The following is a 23,209-nucleotide window of genomic DNA, read 5'->3' on the forward strand; positions in this document are numbered from 1 at the left end:
AGAGAAGGATGCCTCGGTCGGAGAGCGAGTGCTTTCTCATGCCACTTTTAAAAAGCGCTCTTAAACTTCTCTGTGTCGAAAGAGCAAGAGAGAAGGAACCTTCTTCTTAATCTTGGTATTGGCATGTGGGGCGGGGGGGGGGACTATAACTTTGGGAGCTAAAACAGTTGCTGTGGAAAAGTGGGTTTAAAGAGTACATGCAAACTGGCTAATGAAGCTCTCTCCCGGTTGAGTAAACCCGAGAGCCGAGACCTTGGAGGAGCTGAAAGTTGTTTGCTGAGACCTGATGAGGACCAGGTGAGCGAATGTGCCTTTTGAGAGCGACCCCCTCTTTGCACAAAGCAACTTTTGATGACAGAAAAGGACGACCGAGAGCTTTCTTGAGAGGTGCAGGACTGTGTCGGTGAGGTGCGGGAAGCCAGGAAGTTGCTTTGAAAAGAGCGACTTGGCTCCTTTCTGAAACGCGGGGCGCAGAAGAGTCTTTTAGCGTCAGCCCGGAAAGCTGTTGCGGGGCGGAGAGAGGCTGGCTGGAAAAGAGTAAGGCAGGGAGCACTTTTGCTTTGCAAAATTCCACTTTTACTAGGGATTCTTTCGACTCCTTCGAATTACTGCCTGGAAGTTGAGTTTCTCTCAGAGTTTTAGTAGTTCAATAGAGTCGATTTTGTTGGTCTCTCTCTCTGTGTGTGTCGCATCTTAGCTGCTTCTAGTCTGCAAGCTGCATTTTGGGGCACGCTGGTTTCGGCCAAAAAAACTCCCATTCGATTCAATGGGACTTACTTCCGCGTAAACGCTCATGGGCTTGTGCTTTGTTTCGAGGAATGGGATTGAACGATGCTTGGTGCCGGTTCCTTCATTTCTTAGGAAGGATGAAGCACAAGGGAATGAATGATCGTATAGGGACAAGCAGGAAGGCAGGGGAATGTTGAGCTTGTTTGCAGGGAATCTGCAGTCCTACACACACTTCCTAGAGAGGAGGCAAGCGGCGAGTTGAGTAAAGCTGTATACACTACAGGGTTTTTTTAAAAAAGAAAATGTGACTAGTTTCATTATTTAAAGGGAAGGGGAAACTCCCTTAGAGAGAAATTGCCCCGAAATGCCAGCGAGAATTGCCACGGTCTAGTACCGATGTCGGGATATATCCTGCTTTTAAAGCCAAGCCCTCTCGTGCGCTCCTCTGGTAAGAACCTTTATTAAGGAAAACATGGATTACTGGTCTGAGACCGGATCCTCCAAATGTGCCTTTGGGAAAGAAATGCGCCCCACCAACCCCAGTTGTGTTCTCATTATTGTCAATTCCAAGCCAATAAGAAGCCGCTGGGGCATATATTCCGGGACAGGCGAGCTCCTCTTTTGTTTGATGCTTGGATTTTTATCGCTCCCCTTTGAAGTCACCAGTCTTATAAGGGAAAACCTTTTTGCCACAGGTCGGGTTTTGACGGGCAAAGGGGAAAGGCCTTCTGCTCCAAGCCGTGCGGTGTCATGGCTGAATCAGGAGCCGCTCGTTGTGCAATCTCCAGCCTGTTAGGAACCATTTTCGCAGATAAGGATCTAGTGAAAAGCGAGGAGCTTGGAAACCTGGCACAAACATCTGCCGGCGCGTTGACACCGAGAGAGCAGGCTGCCCAAGGTGTTGGAGCTCCTGGCTGGAAATGCAGCGTCTTGAGCTGCGAAGGGGTCGCTGCAAGGGTCGCACAATAAGGCAGAGTTCAGGGGGTTATGTTTTAAAGGCCCTTTCAAAAGCCCCGGTGCTTGTGTGTTTAAATCCAGAGTTAAAGGAGGGGGGGAGACGCACCTGCAAAATGCTGCCAAAGGAGGAGACGGAGGCACCCCTCCCCCAGTGCTTAATTTGTCCCTGTTGACTGATGCCACCTGATTAAGATTCAGCGTTAGACAGAAGTCGAGGGTGTAGCATGGCTGTTCCCACGAGCTTTCTCGAGACTGGGGCAGATTTAAAATAATGTGGGTCGAGATGCAGTAGCTGATGGTGGTTGAGAGTCCCCTTGGAGGCCCAGCAAAGGAGACAGACACTCGTGTGATCTTCATTCAGGAAGGTCTACACGGGTTTTCCTCCTTGCGAGGTTGATCCTTCAGAAAACATCATATGCGACACCTTTCAGCTCGCCGAAGAAATGCTAGGAAGCGAGAGAGGAAACCGCCCCCCCCATTGTAGTTGGTGCTGCTTGCAAAGCAACTCTTCTTATGGGAGTCACATACTGGCAGTTGAGATTCTCTGTCTAGTCAACCCCGCTTGTTTTCCTAGCAGTGGAAGCTGAAGAAGCCGGGCCAGCCCGAGGCAGATGTGGAGTGGGCCTTCCGGGGGCTTCTCTACCACTTTTCCCTCTCTTGTGTATTTCGAATTGGGCCAGCAGTCCTCGTACTGCAAAACTGGGGTGGCTACTAGGTTGACTTGGGATCTAACGAAGCCAAACGCAGGTAAATTTTAAGATGGTATACTTGCACTAAATCCACAATCGGGTGGGTCCTCCTTAATCCCACCTTCAGATGCTCCAGTCCTAAACGGTTTGGGAGCCTTCTGGTTCTAAGGTTTCAGGGGCAGTAACCGGCCTTTTGCCTAGGTTAGCATGTTGCCTATGTATATTGCTTACTGCTACTACCACCACCACCACAGCCACTAGCAGTAGTAACACAGCTGTTAGTAGTGACAGCAACTTTGGCTTGGATGGAAGGGGAATAGCATCCATGGCTCCGACACAATTTCTCAGAGTCGTTCGTTTGTTTCAGAAGTAGGTGGTTGGACGCTTGCTGCTTAAGTGCTTTGAGGATCGCGACGCCTCCACCTCCCCATTGCCAGTTTGTACCTAGATTCTCTTCCACCCGTCCCTACGGTGTTTGTTAGCCTCGATCCAAGCATTTAAAGAGAAGCCTGTAATTAGCCTGGGCTAAAGGGAATGATAAATGATATCTTCTTGCCTAAGAAAGACCGCGGCTATTCAGTCCACATGTTTAGGACAAAGGGAAAACAGACAGGCTGAGGCCCGGGGAAGGTAATCCACAGAAGGTCGGAAGGCCGGAGCTGAGCGGGACCCACGACGCGGTTCTCGGCATGCTCTGAGCTGGAGGCGCTCAAGGCCCGGAAAGAGCTGCCTTCTCTCTGGCACCTTTTCTGAGGCAGAGGGCCCTACGGCCACGGCTTCTATCCAAGAGGCCATCCCTTCGGCCACAGGAAGAACTTGAATTTGGGCAAGGACTTGGGTGGTTCATAAAAGACAACAGGGCTCGCCTCCCCCTCCCCCCCCCCTCTGATTTGGAGGGAACAACGAATGAAAATGGAGTGGACAATGTCAGAGCATCAGAAGAGCAAAGTGCCAATTAAGCACCTTCCAGTAAATCAATCATAAATGTTTGACGGTTCATCATTACAATAAAGGCAAAGGGAAAGCCTGAAACCATTTCAGTTCTGTGCTTTCTTGGCTGGGCTAAGTGTCCTTGTTAAACGGTGATTAATGTTAACATGAACGGAGCGGCTTGCAAGATCTTTATTGGCGATGTTTAACCTTTTAAACAGAAACCGCCCCACCCCTCTTGTCCATCCCTTCCCAAATTTCTTGAGGCAGCCGGAGGCGGGAAAAGGGGTCTCCTTCTGGTCTCCTCGCGCTTCAAGCCTCTTCGAAATCTACCCAGTTCAATTGCTCCCGTCACACTTTAAGTTTCTGCACACTGAGAAAAGGGTGACTATATCGTCCCTCACAATGGTCCCCTGTTAGGGTTGCCGGAAGACCTGGAGAAAAATGCCCTGTCCCTTTAGTCGAGGCTTAACGTGTGGCAGTTTTTCACGGCGTGGAGGCAAAAGGCATCAACATTAAGCCTCCGTTCAAGGGTCAGGACACTTGTTTCTTCAGGCAGCTGGTCACCTTATTCCCCATTCAGTACCTATGTGGTAGAGACCTAGGTTTGTCAAGGTGTAAAAGGGCCTAAGACTACTGGGTTTGCTGTGAGGGAGAGAAGTGAGCATTGGCTGCTCAGGTTAAAATCTGGCACAGAATCTAGACATACTAGAGAAAGTTACCAGTTCCTCTGGATGCCAAAGAACAGAGGATTTGGACTAATCTGGATCTTCATTCTCCACAGTCACCCACACCATCTTCCCAAATCAATAATCCCAGCTGCTTCCTTGCACTGCTATAAAGATGCCAGATGCAGCATGTTTGTGGAATAATACTCATTTGTAGACACTTTGGATGTGTGTGTATCTACATTGTATTCTTTTTAACAATCATTCCACCTTAACAAGGTAGGAATTTTAGTTCTGTGAGGAAAGGGAGTCTCCAACAATAATTCTCAGCACTTCCACTAACTATCATTCTCAAGGTATTTTGAGAGAACTCAGGATAGTTATATCAGTATATAATTAATGTTCACCTGTAGTATGGAGAGAGACACAGTTACCAGTACTTACAATGCCATCCTAAGCAGATGTACATCTTTCTAGATCTATTGAAGTCAATGGTTTCAGAAGTGGATACCTGCTTAAGAAAGCACCAATAATATCCACCTAATACTGTTAATAACTAAATTCTGTATATGGAAATGTAACCCCCACACACTATAACTCATAGATTGATCCCCAACCCATTCTCTGAGTGCCGTTCAGTTTAAAAACTGCAGCGTAGGCTAATGCAAACATTACCTATCAGCTGTGCACTTCTTTGCAACTGGCAGGCATAAAAATGCCTATTTCAAAGCATGCAAAGTTGTTGCTTGCATCTCAGGAAGGTTTACTATTTCAAATTGCAATCCACAAACAATTTTATTCGATCTTCATTCGAGTCACGAAGATTTGGTGGTGGTGGAGCAACCCTAATTATGGAGCAACCCTAATTATGGTGAGATGCAGAGCTTTTGTTCTTCAAGAGCTACAAATGGAGACAGTCCATATTGCCAATGGGTGTCCTTTCTCAGTGGATTGTCAAAGAATGTCCTCCTTGGCTGCGACTTTCAATCCACCTCTTTGCCAAATTTGTGCCACACAGCTATTTTATTATGCATTTCACTTAATTTACCACACAAAGCTAGTTCTGTCCCTCTTCCCATTGTGCATGTGCTGTCTCCAGTAAATGCAGGGGCCATTGTTTATTTACCTCATTCATACCCCACCCTTTCTCCTAATGGGGATCCAAAGTGATTTCCATCATTCTCCTCTCCTCCATTTTATCCTCACAAAAGCACTGTGAGGTCGGTTGGGTTGAGAGAGTGTGACTGTCCCAAGGTCAACCAGTGGGCTTCCATGGCAGAGTGGGGATTCGAACCAGGTTCTCCCAGATCCAAGTTCACCACTCTAACCACTACACCACAGGGGCTTTGAAGCCTTCTGGAGACCACTTGACTGAGAAAGCAGGAGAAGACAGAATCTGGGGACATAAACTCAGCTTGCTGTGTCCTCACTGTGGGCTTAGGGCAGGTTTGCTACAGTAGGAGACAAGAGATCCTACAGCAATGCCCATAGAACAGCCAAAACCCTAGAATGGGATCCATAGAGTGCAGTTCACTTACACACTCTCAGGCTTCCTTTGCAGCTTTTACACTGAACAGCAGCTTTATTGTAACTTCAGTGAACTGTGTTTTGGGGAGGATGTCAATCTATAGTTATAGAAAAGTATGAGAGTCCAGTAGCACCTATAAGACTAACAAAATTAGTGGTAGGGTATGAGCTTTTGTGAGCCACAGCTCACTTCTTCAGACAGACACCTGAAGATAAGTATCTGAAGAAGTGAGCTGTGGCTCAAGAAAGCTCATACCCTACCACTAATTTTGTTAGTCTTATAGGTGCTACTGGATTCTCGCTCTTTTCCACTGTGACTGACAGACTAACACAACTATCCATCTTGACCAATCTAAATAAGTTATAATGGAGGAGAAAATTTTTCATATGCATGGAATTTAGCTGTTAACACCATGCCTCTTGCAGCAGAGGGTGCTCTACTGGCAACATTCAAGTTGTGAAATATCAGATATTAGCTAAAATCAGTTACAGCCCAGCGTACCTCTGTAGGAGTGTATGGATATGTCAAACTGGATATGAAGGCATTGCTTCAGTTGTGGCTCTCCAGAAATGAAAGCAAGGATAAAGGTGGTTTAACTTAATATATACAGTCAACAAACCCTCACTTATACTGGTATACTTCCAAAAATATAAAACATGGGTATTTATTGCCATATCCAGTAAAACATGAGATGGGAAGCTACAGCTAATTTGCAAATCATACAGTTCTTGTGTAAGTATGATATAAGTAACTTGGATGCTGTGAATTTCACTGTGAACATGTACAATGGTGAGACCTGCAGTGCTCAAAGGTAGCAATCACGTGTGAGTCAATTTCTTGTTTGTTTGGTTTATGCCTAGCAGCTGCAAATGCCTATTTGCATCAGGCTTTCCCAAAACTGCATGTGCAGGGACACTGTTGATTTGAACTGATTGGCAGCCATTAGCATCACTAAGGACTACTTAGATGAACTCTGAAGGGTTCAGTTTTATTGAGACAGCATTTATTGAGGACTGATGTATACGATTTGTGAGTGATGTAATTGTCTATTTAAACAATTGCCTGCTGTTCAGAGCAGTTATGCAGCAAGGTAGTAGACCTCAATCTGGCTGTGTGAAAACCAGGATGTGTGAAAAGCCAATTGCACTGTACTGCACAGTTAGGAAGGAATACAGTGAAACAATCTGTCGAACACCCACAAACAGATTGATGAACTATCAAACAGATTGTCTAAAAATTACATCTCTGTTTGCAATCAGAGAGCAGGGTATGAGCTGTACCAGTGGGTGTTTGAGCATCTCTAATAAGTTCGAGGTCATGTCTGCTGTGGGTATCACACTCATTCTGTGAAACATGTATTTTGGAATTAAGTCCAAATGTGAAAACTGGAATTGGGCTTAAAGAGTAGGATGTTTGAAGAACCCACTGTTCATTGCCACAACATTTTCAAGCTTACTTTTGAATCTGTGAGAGGTATAAACTAAGTCTGAGATGTTCAGGAATCTGTAGAATGATAAACCATAACACATGTGTACCTCCATCAGAGAGGTGTAGCCAATAAGGGTTTGCAACTGGGTGTATATGGAGTTTAATGAAATGCACCTGTTACCTGCAGGAAACAAATATGGATCTCCAGCAGACATGACTGCTCTTTGAAATTAAAATGTCAGCTTTGTACATTACAAAGCAACAATCTTGGGTTTGTTACCAAGTACAAACTCAACAGGGAGTTGCAGCTGAGTTTTCTGATAGGCGTATCTGTATAAAACATTTTTTTCAAATATTGGGATGTTGGATTCAGTCTTTACATTTCTAGATGTATGTGGAAGTGTATGTTTTAAATGAATGAATGGAAATTATTGTATTTCTAACTGATTTATATTACTTTGAGATTTGTATTGATATTCTCTATATTAAAGATTTTAAACATGACATTTTAATTATGCAAAGAAAAGTTATCCCCAATTGCTTTACGGTGAATCAAACCATTATAGCTGTTAGTTTCAGAAACTCATAGACAGTGGATGTATGCTTATCTATATACCTTGAGATGGGAAAATTCATGACAAAGGACTCATCTACTAGTTTTATACTAGTTTGAGTGCCATAGTGTCTACCAAAGAATCATGGGAATTGTAGTTTGATGAGGATACTGAGAAATCTGTTAGAGATCACTAGCCATCATATAGTACAAGTACTAGGGCTGTGCTCTGATGGAATGTGTGCTGTGACTTTCCATCTTTCTTAAAGAAATTCTTCATTTTTCTATTGATTTTGACTAAATAGCTTGATCTGCAAGCTAGTAACAGTGGTAGCACTAGTAAACAGCTTCTTGTGATATGTACTGATCGTACTGACTGCTTTATCCAGTGGCGAAAGGGGCAATGTATATATGTTGTAAAGACATGCAGTATTGTGCCCATGGTCTGAATGAATGCACATAGGTGGAGAGGTAGAGAAGTGAACTCAGTTGAGAGTGGGACACACTTATTCTTTCGCCTCCTTACATTGGCCTGCCCATGTATATGGGGCTCAGTGGACTCAGTAAAAATGAACTCCATGGGCATATGCTTATCATTTGCCTGAGTATGCCCCATTGAAATGAATGACTCCTTCCTGAAGCATAACATACAACATAATGAGGTGGTGTTAATACCAGGAAGAATTGCAAAGATATTTGTGAAATGAAAAGTGCTGCCAAAATTATGATAGTTATTATGACAATAATATTATTACTTTACATACTATATTTTGACAATATTATTATTACTTTTGGGGAAGGCAATGGCAAACCACCCCGTAAAAAGTCTGCCAAGAAAACGTCGTGATGTGACGTCCCCCCATGAGTCAGTAATGACTTGGTGCTTGCACAGGGGACTACCTTTACTCTACCTATTATTACTTTACATATTATATTTTGTAAAAGAACAGGGCTTTCAAAAGGCTTCAACTAACTCAACCAATTACAATATGAAATTAAGAACAACAGTTCTTATTGATTGTTTAGGGTGGCATCAACATCCATGGAGGCTGTACAGAATATAATAAGCTCCTCTGCCACAAGGAGTTTACAACTGGAATTTCAACAGTGGGAACATCAAATCTATCTTGTCATCTTTTGTGCTAAGAGGTGGAATGTAAATCTTTGAAAATAAATAAGCAGAGTGAGAGGAAAAGACAAAAATGTATTATCTATCACATATTAATCTTTCCTGCAAGGAGCTCAAGGCACCATACATGGCTCTCTGCTCCTCTGTTTGATCATCACAACAGCCCTATAAAGTAGGTTAAGTTTAGAAATAATGATTGGTGTACGGTTATCCATCAAACTTTGTAGCTGCTCAGTCTAACCGCTATACCATACTGGTTCTCAAAAAGGTTCTAGTGACTACAGGAGGGAACATATGTCAAATTATCACCCCCAACATTACATGATGATTCTGAAATGAACTCACAGGTAATCAATAAAACTACAATTCATTTGCTACAATTTTTAGTTGTCGTTGTCCAGCCAAAGTTCAGCACTTTTATTTTCCTTTGATTTCATTGGGAGACTTGAGCATGTGCATACTTCCATTCCATTAAAATCAGTGGAATTCAGAAAGTTTTCCTTTGCTAAAGCATTCCTAGAGTCTTCTGGAAACAGCTGATATTCATTAGAATATGCTCCAATCTGTAGTTTATTACAAATTAAGTCCTCTGATGTACAAAGGAATTGGCAAGGCATTTACTCTGAAGTTGTCGTGGTGAAATGTAATAAAAAAAACCCACCCTGAACTCTAATCAAACAAAACAAAACAAAAGATAACCTGGAAACCTAGCATGTGCTTATCCCAAACAGAGCTATCTAATATCTAGCTACTTCTTTTGCGTCACTAATACATAAACATGAATGATAGGCATCTTTGAAAATGATGGGCTGTATCGATGCCAATGCTGGAATAATTTTGAATGCTGAACATGTCGCCGACAGTTCAAAGGAAATGAAAATCAAAGGAGTACATGGAGTTGTTGGAAAAACCTAAGGCTGGCAAATAGTTGAAGAGTTTATATCCATGCATGAGCAACTGAAATGATGTGAATCTTTGGAATGGTGTATAAAGGGCCTGCCCGGACCTGGCAGTGCTTCGTTCTGTGAGTCATCCTATAAGACATCAATGAACTGAGTCATGGAGTGGAGGATGGCACGCCTCGTGTGAATTTTGTCTTCATTTTCTGCTATTATATAGAGAGGATTCCTCAGCAATCCTGCAAATTAGGCCCACAGTCTGTAGATCCCCCTGAAGGATAGCTTTGTACTCTTTAACATGTTTCACAAATCTATCTTTTTTGCCTCTTTTGTTAACTTACCAGAGTAATCTTGGCAGTTGCACCACATTCAGTATTGCAGGAGAGTGGAAACACGATATGATTGCAGTTTTACTAAAACAAGTGGGAATTTTGTCCACTGGCAATATCTGAAGTATCAGATTTATGACATTATGATGCAAGAACATGGCAACATGCAGCAGCTTGACGTGCATTTGACAGACTTCTGATGTTTCTTGGGTGTAACAATACTTCCTCCTGTCATCTCTGCAATGTGCATTCACATATAATTAATTTAATTCCAGATATTGTTAAGGAATATTTCACTTGCAAATGACCATCATTTCTTCTCTGCTCTGTTTGCTGTCTTGAATGTCTATTTTGTAGTCTGGAAATGGATGAACTGTTCCTTTATTACTAACTAGGTTGATACCCGTGCTTTGCTACTGTATTTAACTACTTTAAATCCAATTATAATACTTATGGGTATGTAACATTTTTGGTGGTTTTTTTTTTTTTGGAGTTGGTTTGGGCAACCCTAGGGAACTTTTAGGGAAAGACTGGGAGATACATTTTACCTCAGGACACATTCAACGATTCCCAATAGCAACTGCATACTGTTTAGAATGTGGTGAGTGAGGACCAATCAGGCTGCATACACAAATGACCTCTGTGTTCCAACTGTCTTTTTGGGGGGGGGGGGAGATGAGGTGTGGAATGTTGTGAGCCCCAATCAGCCTGCATATGGAAATGACCTTAAAAGGCTGGCCCAATCTGGGAAGAATGGCCGAACTGAGCAGGGGCACAAACAGGCAGCAACCTGCTAGCCACACAGGGAAGCTGTATCCCTTTGGGGAAAAACACATTTTACTTCTTTTTACCCCATTGGGGGCAAATTTCTTAAAATCCCTTCTTAGGGGTTGTTTATATCATGAAGGAATGTTATCCCCAAATTCCATGTTTCTAGGTCCAGTGGTTTGGGCTGGGGGGTTGATGAGTCAGGACACTTGTCTTTATATTTATAGACTAGTTTAATGCCCGTGCTTTGCTATGGTATTTAACTACTTTAAATCTAGTTATAATACTTATGAGTATGTAACATATTTTGGTTTGTGTGGGGTTTTTTTGAGTTGGTTTTGTAGTATAATAGCATAGTACCTGAGCTTCACAAACGGGTTTGAATAAAATGAAGCATGTTGAGGCCAAAAACTGATGAAGTGAATTTTGAAATGTAACATTTATTGAAGAGATTTTAAAAAGAAAAGATTGTAGTGCAATAAATAAAGTGAAAAAAGTACAACCTTTTTTCCCCCTACTGAAGGACTTCTTTGTAGACCTCATTGGTGGTTTTCCGCTCAGGTGCTAGGATCACCAGGCTGCTAGGTGAGCTCACTCTGGAGCAGGCCACATAGAGCTGTCCATGTGAGAAGCAGTCCTCCCTCAAGTCAATTCCTGCCACCTTCAGTATCTGCCCCTGGGACTTGCTGGTCATCATAGCAAAGGAGACCTTGAGGAGGAACTGCAGTCTCTTGAACTCAAACAGATTATCAGATGATATGAATGGTATGAACACCGATTTCTCCCTGAGCACCGCCAGTGAACAATGTGGCCTCGATGATGTTCCTGTGGAGGGCTTTCACTTGTAGTCTGGTGCCACTGCAGAGTGTGGGTGGGCTGAGACTCTGGAGCAGCACCACTGGAGCCCCCACTTTGAGGAGAATCTTGTGGACTGTGAAGCCAGGAGGGTTGAGCATGTTGAGGAACTCCACAGGGTAGTGGACTGTGTTATCCATTTGCACCACTGAGTCCACAGATCTGTACTCCATTTCTGCCCCTTCGAGGGAGTTAAGTTGTGTTTCATTAATGATGGTGGCCTTGTCATTCTTGGGGGTCGGAATGGCACTCTTGCACAGCCAGTCCATGGACTTCTCCATGATAGTGACAGTATCAGGGTATATCATGGCTGTTAGGTCTGCTAGGATTGTCACTACTGTGCCCAGGCCTGCAGGGATGGTCACCTTTCCCTTGGACTCAGGATATTCTCCATCCCCTATTTTTAGTTGTAGTTCAGAGAATTCTGCAGCAGACCCCTCACCTCTCAAGTGGACCCTCATGTTCTTTCTTAGTGAGAGTTTCCTAATGAGGGGCAGCAGATACAACACCTTGACACACATGGTAACCTCGTCAGCTCAGTTTCCCCTTGGGACTACTGGCAGAGTCTGCCAGAGGTCTCCAGCCAGCAGCACTGTGACTCCCTCCATTGCTCTCTCATTGCCCCAGACATTTTTGAGGGTTATGCTCAGCGCCTCAAAATACCCCTTAAGCACCATGGTGCTCTCATCCCAAACAATGAGCTTACAGTTCCACAGCACTTGGGCCATGTTGCTTTGTTTTGAGATGCAGAACAGGGGTGTTTCTGCATGGATGAGGTTAAGAGGCAGCTTGAAGGTAGCAAAGGATCATATGCCATGCCTGAGTGAGCCTTGACCTTCCATGGAAGTGAACGCCTCTCTACTTGTCTTCCAGGATTGTTTTGCTCATAGAGAGACTCTGCTGCTCTGTATACCTCAGGGTGATCTTGCTGGTACTTGGCCACTGCTGCTTGGTGCACCGCAGGAGTAGGATGTGCATATTTCTTTGCCACATCTATAAGTTGCTTTCTCCTTTTAGCATTGGTGTATCTTGCACAATGTCTGCCAGAAGGCTTCTTGGCACAATGAAGAAGGGCACTGCATAGTAATAGACAACTGGCAAGATAAAGACCTACTGCAGAAAGGTCTAGAAGACCCACTAAACTTAAAGAACACCTTAGAGCTGAAGATTAAAAACACCATTGATCTAAATGATTATCAAAAATATTTTTATCCAAACAGCTAGGCGTTAGCAAATCTATAACCAAAATACAGTTACAGTGTTCCAAAGATAGTCAGTATCCAATAGATTTGTGCATCAAGTAGATTTAAACAACCCTGTAAGTAAGTCTGGATTCTTCAAAGTCCATGCAAAATGAACATGGAGGCAAAGCTCTCTTCTTTATATTTCTTCAGGGAAACCCAAAGTCACCAGGAAGCAGGAAGCCAATTCCTGAGCTGGAGGTCCCCCAATGGAGATGCCAGGCATGCAGGGAAGTAAATACAGCTATCAACTGCTCAGCAGGGCACAAGCTGAATTCCTGTTTCGTTGAAGCTTTCTCAAGAGCGTTGACAGGCAGAGTTCCCAAAGCATGAATAACCTCTAATCCCATAAGGGGCACCCAGATACCAGACCTGGTACCCAGACCCAGTAGATCTTTACCTTGCTAGAAGGCTTCTTGGTGGCAGTAAGAGGTGATGGCTGTGAGAGGTGTGAGGTGGAGTTGGACTGAGGGAGGGGTGGTGTGGTGGGCACTTTGGCAGGTTCATGTGAATGGTTCACATTGAAATAGCCCCTAGAAAGGTCATGCACCATATTCCCATGAACATTTAAAAACTCAATTGCCATACTGACTTTTATATAAAATCTCTATTCAGAAGTCTTGTACTTTCTTCAACTGTTTGCAGTTTCCCTTACCCGATTTTACCTCAGAACACAGAGTTCCACAGCTGACCCATCAGGGAGGGGGAGGGTGCGAGCAGGCAGGAGCCTGTCAACCACACAGGAAAGCCAGGTCCCACAAGGAGATTGGCAACCCTAGAGGGGAAGACTGGGAGGTGTATTTTTACCTCAGGACATATTCAATGACTTCCAACAGCAACTGCATACTGTTTAGAATGTTGGGGTGATGACCAATCAGGCTGCATATGCAAATGACCTCAGGGAAGAGTGGCTGAGTTGGCAGTTGGTGGGGCGAGGGGAGGAGAAGCCTGCCAGCCACACAGGGAAGCTATATCTCTATGGGAAAACACGTTTTACCTCTTTTTACCCTCTTAGGGGCTAAATTTCTTAAAATCCCTTCTTAGAGAGCCCCTACATCACAAAAGGAATGTCCTGCCCAAATTTCACATTTCTAGGTCCAGAGATTTGGGCTGGGCATTGATGAGTAAGCCAGGACACTTGTCTTTACATGTATAGATTTCTTTCTGATAACTTCTTTTTTTCCTCTGGCAAAACTCTGTACTAATTGACTTGGATCTTACCAGCTTTTTCACTCTATCTTGTCCATTTTCTTTCCCTTTTACAGCCTCTCTCCCACACGACTTTTGTCCATGCAGATCCCATGATCCTCATCATAGTTGGGGGGAGCAGCAATCAAAGGGTATTTTCTCTATCTCTTATTTATCAGTAGAGAAGCTGGTTGGATCCAGCCATAAATGGTATGATCACTAAACACTGAGCTAAGAAGGGGAAGTATGTAAGTATTTCAGAAAAAAAGATTAAAAGAACGACGCATCTCTCTTCCCTGTGAGGCAGAGATGCATACTTCTAAGGTGACTCTAAGCTGCTGGTAATTTAGTACGAGGACAACTGTTCTGATGTTATGGCAGCAGCATGTGTGGCCCTGATGCAATACATTCGCAAGGAGTATTTTGTTCCATTTCTGCATATTCACAATGCAGAACACTGTTAGGCACGGGTCCTTAATGAACATGGGGTCACTTGAAGACTATTCTGATCTGAGATGCTTGCATTAAAAACAGTACAGGTTGCAATGTTGTATTTGAGTGCTTCTAACTGTATTTTCTCAGCTATGCAAAAGGAAAAAAGATGGAAGGAAAATAGCCTAAGATTTACTCTTCTTAGGATGATTTAATGACTGTACTATTGGTCCAAGGGACCCTATCCAAAATGCTCAGGCTATGTTAATGTCTTGCAGTGTGTGAATGTTTTACAGAATGCCCAATGGTACACATCTAGACGGTCTGGCAAGTGTTGACTTTCAGATCTGAATGTTGACAATCCCAGATGAGTTTTATGAATGTCTGGAAACACAGAAACACACCAATGAATGTTGACAGTCACCTAAATGAGATTGTCACCATTCTGTGTATATGTCCAGTGGAGAAATACGTACCTGCTAGAACTGTGTGGATTGTATTTGGGGTAGACAGAAGGGTTGTTTATTGGGTCCTCTGAGGACTGCAATGCCTCTCTGAGACTTTTCACACACAAAGGAGGCATTGAAACTCCCTTCAGGAGCCAAGGCATCCTGCAGCAGTGGCGGAAGGCAGGTTTTACCCTCACTGCAACAGCATCCCCGAGAACAGTGCTTTACTTTTATTTATTAGATTCTTTTATGCTTCATTTTCCCAAGGAGCTCAGGGTAACCAGCATGCTTTCTTCTTCTTCTGTTTAATCATCAAATCTGTGAGGAAGGTTAGATCTCAGACAGTGAGCTTCACTGAGCAATCGGAGGGCAGATGTGAACACAGGTCTTCCTGACACTAATCACACCACACCACACTGGTGTTCACTTTTTGCCCACTATTCATTGAAATGAAAATAAGAAAGGGGTCAAAAGGATAACATTGAAATTAGGACTAAATCCCAGTGATCCTAGCTGTTCAGAATTAACCCTGCTTCTATAAGATACTGCCTATTGCCGGGATGAGGGGACATTCATTTTCCAATTCCGATTAGCTATAATACTGATACTATAGATTGTTTGGTGTGCTCAGGACAGGTTTAAATAATTACCATACAGGTGTACATCCCTAGTGAATGTTAACATGTATTAACTTCTGGACTTTTCAAATACAGCTAAACTCATGACACTTAAATTGAAAGCATCTTTACTGGTGTTGGCATGTGTAAGTTCTTTCATCTCCAGGCTCAGCTCCCTAAAATTCTAGATCAACTCTTGGTCCTAATCCTTAAAATGAGATATAACTTCCCTTTATGAAGGCTGACATTTTATCTCTCTTCCCAAATAGGAGAGCACTAAATGGTGTAACTGCGAGGGGATCCCACTAACTGAATTGACAACGAATCTGCTCAAGGACCAGGTGTTTGGAAGAAGATCTTTTGTGTGGGTGTCCTTTGCCACAATGATTGAAAGACACAGGAGATGATGCTAGGAAATGTTGTCGACTAGTAAGGGAGAGAATGGCACACACAGTTTTCTTGAAAGTTGACCACATCCGCATGCATGGCTGAACATGCCAGCCAGTTTGAAACAGAAAAACAGCCTGTCTCTTCAGCCATGTGAGTAGCTGCAGCAGAAACTTGAAAGAGGTTTGCAGCCACACGTGCATCCTCCCACCCCATGCAGTAATGCAGTTCTGCTGTTGATATCTTTAAAACATACTGATAACATACTGATGGGGATCCAATTTGATTTTTTTGAATGCCAACAGAAATGTGCCACTGAGCACTGTTGCAAACCGGACAAGGAGTCTTGGGGGCTCTCTGCTCTGCATTTTCCTCATCACTATCTGATGCTATTCCCTGTAGCATATTTGTGCCTATTCATTAGTTTCTCCAGAGTTTCATTTTAGGAGCATTATGCGTACCTGTTTGGGGCTATTCTTGGGCTGAATGGGCTGTTTGTAGAGAGACATGGAGGTATTGTATCACACATAAGCATTGTTTGTTTGCAAACTCTTTTTTTTTTTAATAAATTTTTTTATTGGTGAGTACGTAAAACATTACACAAATTCCCCATCTTACCTAAATTATATCAACCCCCACCCTTTCCCCCCTCCTTATAGACTTCCAACAGCTTTCCAACCCTTAGCCCATCCTATTATTTAAGTTACTCTTAACTATAATTTTTCTAAATCTTATATATATTATATCACTTATTCTAAGCATATTCAAATTCTTCTATATCTCAAATTTACTGATGTATCTAATCTACATCTCCCTGTTTAACCTATCTATTTTTAATACATTCTTCTTAATACTAATATTAGCTTAGATTAATTAATAACTAAATTTCCCCATTAATGGTAAAGTTACTTCTCTCTCCCCTTTATAAAATCACACATTAATAATTCTCAAACTGCCACAGTCCTCCTTTCACATCCCATTTTTTTTCTAGGTATTGTTTCAATTTCCCCCAGTCTGCAAAATATTCTCCTGGATCAAGATCTTTCAGTTTTCTTGTCATTTTGTCCATTTCTGCCATGTACAACAATTTGTAAATCCAGTCTTCCATAGTTGGTATTTCTTGCACTTTCCACTTCTGCGTGTACAAAAGTCTTGCTGCTGTAATCATGTAAAATAGCAATGTTCTATACAGCTTTGGAACATCTTCCATTCCCAGGTTCAGTAGCAGCAGTTCTGGGTTCTTATTTATTTGGGTTTGTAAAACCTCATTAATTATTTCTATTATATCTCCCCAGTATTGCTTAGCTACCTCACAAGTCCACCACATATGGTACAATGATCCTTCATGCTTTTTACATTTCCAGCATTTATCTGACATATTTGCATTTCCAAGCGCAATCTTCTTAGGCATTAGATACCACCTATACATCATTTTGTAAACGTTCTCTTTAATATTGGTACAAGTTGAAGTCTTCAAAGTGTTTTCCACAAATATTCCCATGATTCCATTGTTATTTCTTTGTGAAAGTTTATTGCCAGTTTCTCGTAATTATTTTTAAATAAATCTATGTTTTTTGTAGTCAGCTCAATTCCTAAATATTTCACTTTGTTAGTTACCTCGCAGTCTATTATCTCCATTAATTCTTGCTGTTTTTGCTTCGTCATATGCTTACACAATATCTTTGACTTCTTTTTGTTCACATAGAATCCGGCCAAGTCTCCAAATTCCTTTATTTTATCCATTATTTTTGGCATGTTATCTATTGGATCTTCCACTATCAACATTACATTGTCCGCAAATGCTCTGACTTTGTAGGAAAATTCCTTTATTTTTATGCCACGAATTGTATCGTCCTCTCGAATTTGGATCAGCAAAATTTCCAAAATCAAAATAAACAACAATGGAGACAATGGGCAACCTTGTCTTGTACCTTTACTTATTTTCAATTTTTTAGTCAAATCATCATTAACTACAATCGCTGCACACTGGTCTTTGTAAATTCCTTTAACTGCTTGTATGAACTTTTCTCCCATTTGCAGCTTTTCCATAGTGGCAAATAAAGTCCCAGTTCAAATTGTCAAATGCGTTTTCCGCGTCCACAAAAAAGAAACCAACTTCTCTATCACAGTGCTTGTCGTAGTATTCAATAGCGTTTATTACTGTCCTTAAATCGTCCTTAATTTGTCTATTAGGTAGAAATCCAGCCTGTTCTTCTGCAATAAATTCCGACATCTATCCCTTTAACTTTTCCGCCATAATTTTCGCAAATATTTTATAGTCATTATTCAGCAACGAAATCGGCCGATAATTCTTAACATTAGTCAAATCCTGCCCATCTTTCGGGATCAATGATATATTAGCTTCATTCCATGAATCAGGAATCTTTGGACCTTGCAAAATTCCATTGATCACCTCTCTTAAAAACGGTGTCAGGTCATTGGCCATCATTCTATAAATCTTTGCTGTTATTCCATCCGGTCCAGGCGCTTTCCCTAATTTTGTTGATTGTATAGCTTCTTTTATTTCTTCCTCTGTCACTTCCCTATTTAACTTCTCTTTCCATTTCTCTGAAATTGTTGGAAGCATTTTCTTCAAATATTCCGCTATCGAATCTCTGTTTACCTCCTTTTTTTGGTACAGTTTTGCATAAAATTTAAAAAAGGCTCTACTAATGGCAGATTGATCCATCAATATATTATCCTCTTCTCGAATCTTAGTTATGGTTTTCTTCTCCTTTTTTTTCTTTAACTGCCACGCTAAGTATTTCCCAGGTTTATTTGCACCTTCAAACGACTTCTGGTTCATGTTTTTTAAATTCCACTCCAATTCTTTGTTATTCATTGCCGTCAATTGTTCCTGCAGGATTTTCATATCCTGATATATTTTCTTTTTCCCTGGTCTTTTCTTAAGTTGTATCTCTTTAGCTTTAATTTTTTCCATAATTTCAAGTCTCTTTTCTTCCTTTCTCTTCCTAGCTCTTGCATTCAAATCTATTAGTATTCCTCTAATCACAGATTTATATGTGTCCCATACCTTATAAGTTGATACGTCCTTGTTCAAATTATACTGTATAAAGAATTTGGTTTCTCTTCGTAGCAACGCAATATTTTCTTTCGTCTGCAGCAAGTCTTCATTTATCCTCCATCCTCTCCTTTTAGTATTTTTTTCCAAATCTCCACATGATTGGATTATGATCTGAGCCTATCTTGGGCATTATCTCCACATCTCTAGTCCATATCACCAATTCTTTGGAGGCCCAGATCATGTCAATTCTTGAAAGTGTAAAATGTCTTGCAGAGTAAAATTTATATTGTCTATTTTTTGGATTTTGTCTCCTCCATACATCTTCCAGACTTTCTTGTTCCTTAATCGCAAAAAACAATTTTGGCAAAAGTCCTCTCTTTTTCTGTGCGTTTTTAGATTTCTTGTCTTCTTCCAAATTTGTAACTCCATTGAAGTCACCTGCCAAAATTATTTGATCACAGGTCAGTTCATCTAGTTGTTTCTGTAAGTCCTTGAAAAAAATTTCTTTTGCCCCATTAGGCGCATAAATTCCAATCACCAAAGTCTTCTTAGAATTCCAAATTATTTCCACTGCTATATATTTAGCTTCTGTATCACTTAAAACTAATTTTGGCTGCAGCTCTTCCTTTATATACAATACAACTCCTCTCTTCTTCTTTTTGGAAGCTGCTGCAAATTCATTTCCAAGTTTTGCAAGTTTCAAATATTTTACATCCTGCTTTTTGATATGTGTCTCTTGCAAACACACTATGTTACATTTTTGTTTTAAAAGCCAGTGGAAAATAGTCTTACATTTAGAAGGTGAATTTAGTCCATTTACATTCCAAGATATAACTTTACACTCCATGATCAAATTTTAGCTTCTTTTGGTAAGTCTTTTTCATTGTCTTTAATAAACGTTTCCATCTCCTGGCCAGATCTGATATTTCTCCTTACTCCACCAAATTTGAAAGCCAGTCCTTCAGGTATTTCCCATTTGTATCTGATTTTCAAATCTTTTAACATCTGGACCAACTCTCTGTACTTTTTCCTCTCCAACAACACTGATCTGGGCAGTTCTTTCATGATTCTCACCACTTTCCCATCGACTTCTAATGGGTCCTGAAATTGTTTACTCACGATTGACTCTCTTGTCTTTCTAGTTGTAAATTGCACAATCATATCTCTTGGTAACTTCTTTTGAGCTGCAAATTTTGAATTAATTCTGTATGCCATGTCCAGAAGCGCTGCTATCTCCTCTTCTTCTTTACCCAGGTAACCCGCCAAAATTTCTGAAATCTGCTCTTGGGCTGATTTTTCCGAAACTTCCGGGATTACGCGAAATCTAAGTTGTTTTTCCATTTGTTTACATTCAGCTACGGCCATTCTTCCCTTCACTCCTCTCATCTCCGTTCTCTGCACATCTGCCATGGTGTCAACCGCATTTTCTACTACGTTAACTCTCTGCTGTGTAACTTGCAATTCATTTTGAACTTGATCCATGTTCTTAACTAGTTCTGCCATCTCCGATTTAAGTGCCTCTTTAAAATCTTTCAAATTTTTCGCCATCTCTTGCATCATGTCTTTAAGCTCTTTATTTCCCTCCGAAACTTTTTTGTCTAAATTTTCCAGCGCCATTTGCCGTTCCTTCTTCGACATCGTGGGGCTAGCTCCCACGAGTCTGCTCTTTTCCTTAACTCCGTGGCGCTGCTTTATTATTTTCTTTTATTTTTTAAAAGTCCAGATTTAGGTTGTTTTTCTAAAAACTAGTATTTACGCAGTCCAAAATGTCGGGCGTCTTTTCTCTATGGTTTTATTTTGAGGCAACCACCCTTACCCTTGTCAAAGATGGCCTACTTCCGTTTTCCTTGAAGTTACAACTTTGCCCTACTTCAAAATGGCGATATTCCACTTCCGTTGTTTACAAGCTGCTTCTCCCCAGTCTCTTTATGGTTCTGACGCACTTCCTGTTCCTCTCCGTTTCACAGCAGTTCTCGTGATGTTAAAACTTTCTCACAGTCCACTATCTCTTCCTAGCCGCAGGTATGTAAACAATAATCGTTTTTCCGCGCTAACTTCTCTTTACAATGTCACTTTTTAGTAATTTATTTGCCTGAGTTTTCTCAGTTATATATCAAGTCTCTCGCAGTTTTCTAATTCTCTTTGTCACTTTATTTCTTATTGTAATCTGTCCCGTATTGAGAGATAGCAATCTTTACCTTCTTAGAAGTTTCTTTTGGGTTGTAGTCACTGCTTCAATTATCCAATCGATTCAGGTTCCCTTCTTGGTTTGCTGAAGCTTTGGCATGTAGGTCTTATGCCAAAAATTGACTCCAGAGCCGCTGCAGAGATCTTGGCTACCTTTCTTCGGGTGGGACCTCAAGGGTGGACGGGGGCTCGTTGCGTAGAACCCCCCTCACACCTGAGATCAACGTATCCACAGGTTCTTAAGTGTACTTGCCTGTTCTCCGCCTGAGAACAGGGGGCTATGGGCAGTTTGCGCCCCTCCAGCCCCTACAAACAGTGGCACGGACAGCTCAGCTCCCTGAGCTGCATTAGACCTCCATGAATCCCAAACTGGAAGTGTTTGTTTGCAAACTCAAAGCCAGTTTGGTTTAGTAATTAGAATGTCAGAGTAGGATCTGGGAGACCCAATTTTGAATGCCCACTCTGCCATGGAAACTCACTGGGTGACCTTCAGCCAATCACATACTCTCAGCCTAACCTTCCTCACAGAGTTGTTGTGAGGTTAAAATGTAGGAGAAGACATTGATGTAAGCCACTTATGGAGAGAAAGGTGGGGTATAAATGAAGTAAATAAATAAATTTCAGAGCACTCATGATGGCTATAGAGAGACAAATGAAATATCAGATCAGCACAACAGTCCTCTGAATGCTTAAGCATGTTTACTTAGAAGTAAATGGCATTTATGTACAACAACAACAACAAATTTATATACTGCCCTTCAGGACAACTTTACACTTACTCAAAACTGTTTACAAAGTTTGTTATTATTATCCCACAACAAACACCCTGTGAGGTGGGTGGGGTTGAGAGAGCTCTGGAAGAACTGTGAGTGACCCAAGGTCACCTAGCTGGCTTCAAGTGGAGGAGTGGGGAATCAAACCTGGCTCTCCAGATTAGAGTCCCGCACTCTTAACCACTATACCAAACTGGCTCTAAGTGCACCTAGGATTGTATCCTCACTCTGAAGTAAATTCGGTTGAATTCAGCAGGATGGCATATATGCTTATTTGGAAATAAGGCTGTATAGCACAAAGCACATACATTGGACTAAAAGTAGGGCATGTTTCTGTTGTCATGCAAGGTGCCATGAGACAAAAGAGGGTGGGGATACCTGACCTAAGTATAGGCTGTAGTCCTTGAAACTCCCAAGGCTCTTAGCCGTAAGTATTCTGACTTCAGTTCATTAGTTCAACTGCTCAGGTGTTATGGAATCTTAAACAACAGTCAGCATCCAGGTCTAGTGATGGAGGAGGCCATCTGATGGAGGAGGCCATCTGCTGGTAGTGGGAAGAAGATCGGCATGAAAGGAGCAGACAGCTGCAGTCAAGTGTCCTACAGGGTGTGCAAGTGAGAGCAGAGTTTGTGAGCAGCATTTTTATTTGAGCATTGTGTGTATTATGGGACTGTGCATGCGTGTGAATGGGTGATTATGTGAGAATGAAAGGGGAATAGACAAAAAATGTAAGCACAAACAAAACACATCCATACATTGACTCAGGTCTTGTCTTGTATATTCCAATTTATCAGTTCCTTCAGGTGTAACAGTGAGTTTAAAAGTTTAGCCTCAAAAATATTCACTCATGTTGTGATAGCCACACCAGAAATGTTAATTAGGATTTTTTTTGATCTGTTCACTTAACATCAGGTTACCCAGATAGGCTCTTGTGATCATTGCTGCAGCCAAATGTGCTTTAAAAAGGCATTTGTCTTGAAGTGGCCTATAAAACCTGTCAACATTTGCAAGCTGGTATAAGGACAGTGTATATGTGTGTGTATCTGGCAATTCAAAGCCGTCTGTTTGATGCCCAGGGCGGAGAGCGTGCTATCTTGGGATGCATCCAAGTTCTTCATAGCATTCATATTTTTTACTGTGGATTGTATAAAAGGCAAGCATTTGGCAACAACCATGTATTGATGAGGTGCTGGTGTATAAATCAGCTACTGTCCTTCCTCTAGTGCATGCAAGAATATGGTGCATTATGAATGGAAGGTGTTTAAGGATGACTGTGAAAGCTCAGCACAGCTCCTTATTCTTGGCTTTGGAAAATGTAACCAAAGGACCCACCTGCCAACATGAATCATGGCTCGTTTTTTAAATAAGGTTACTGGAAATGGTGAAAGCTCTAAGTAAAAGGGGAAAGGAACAAGGTTATTCTGATATTTTCTGCTTGTTGTTACTTT

The sequence above is a fragment of the Eublepharis macularius genome, chromosome 2 (genome assembly GCF_028583425.1).
Source record: "Eublepharis macularius isolate TG4126 chromosome 2, MPM_Emac_v1.0, whole genome shotgun sequence".
Taxonomy (NCBI): domain Eukaryota; kingdom Metazoa; phylum Chordata; class Lepidosauria; order Squamata; family Eublepharidae; genus Eublepharis; species Eublepharis macularius.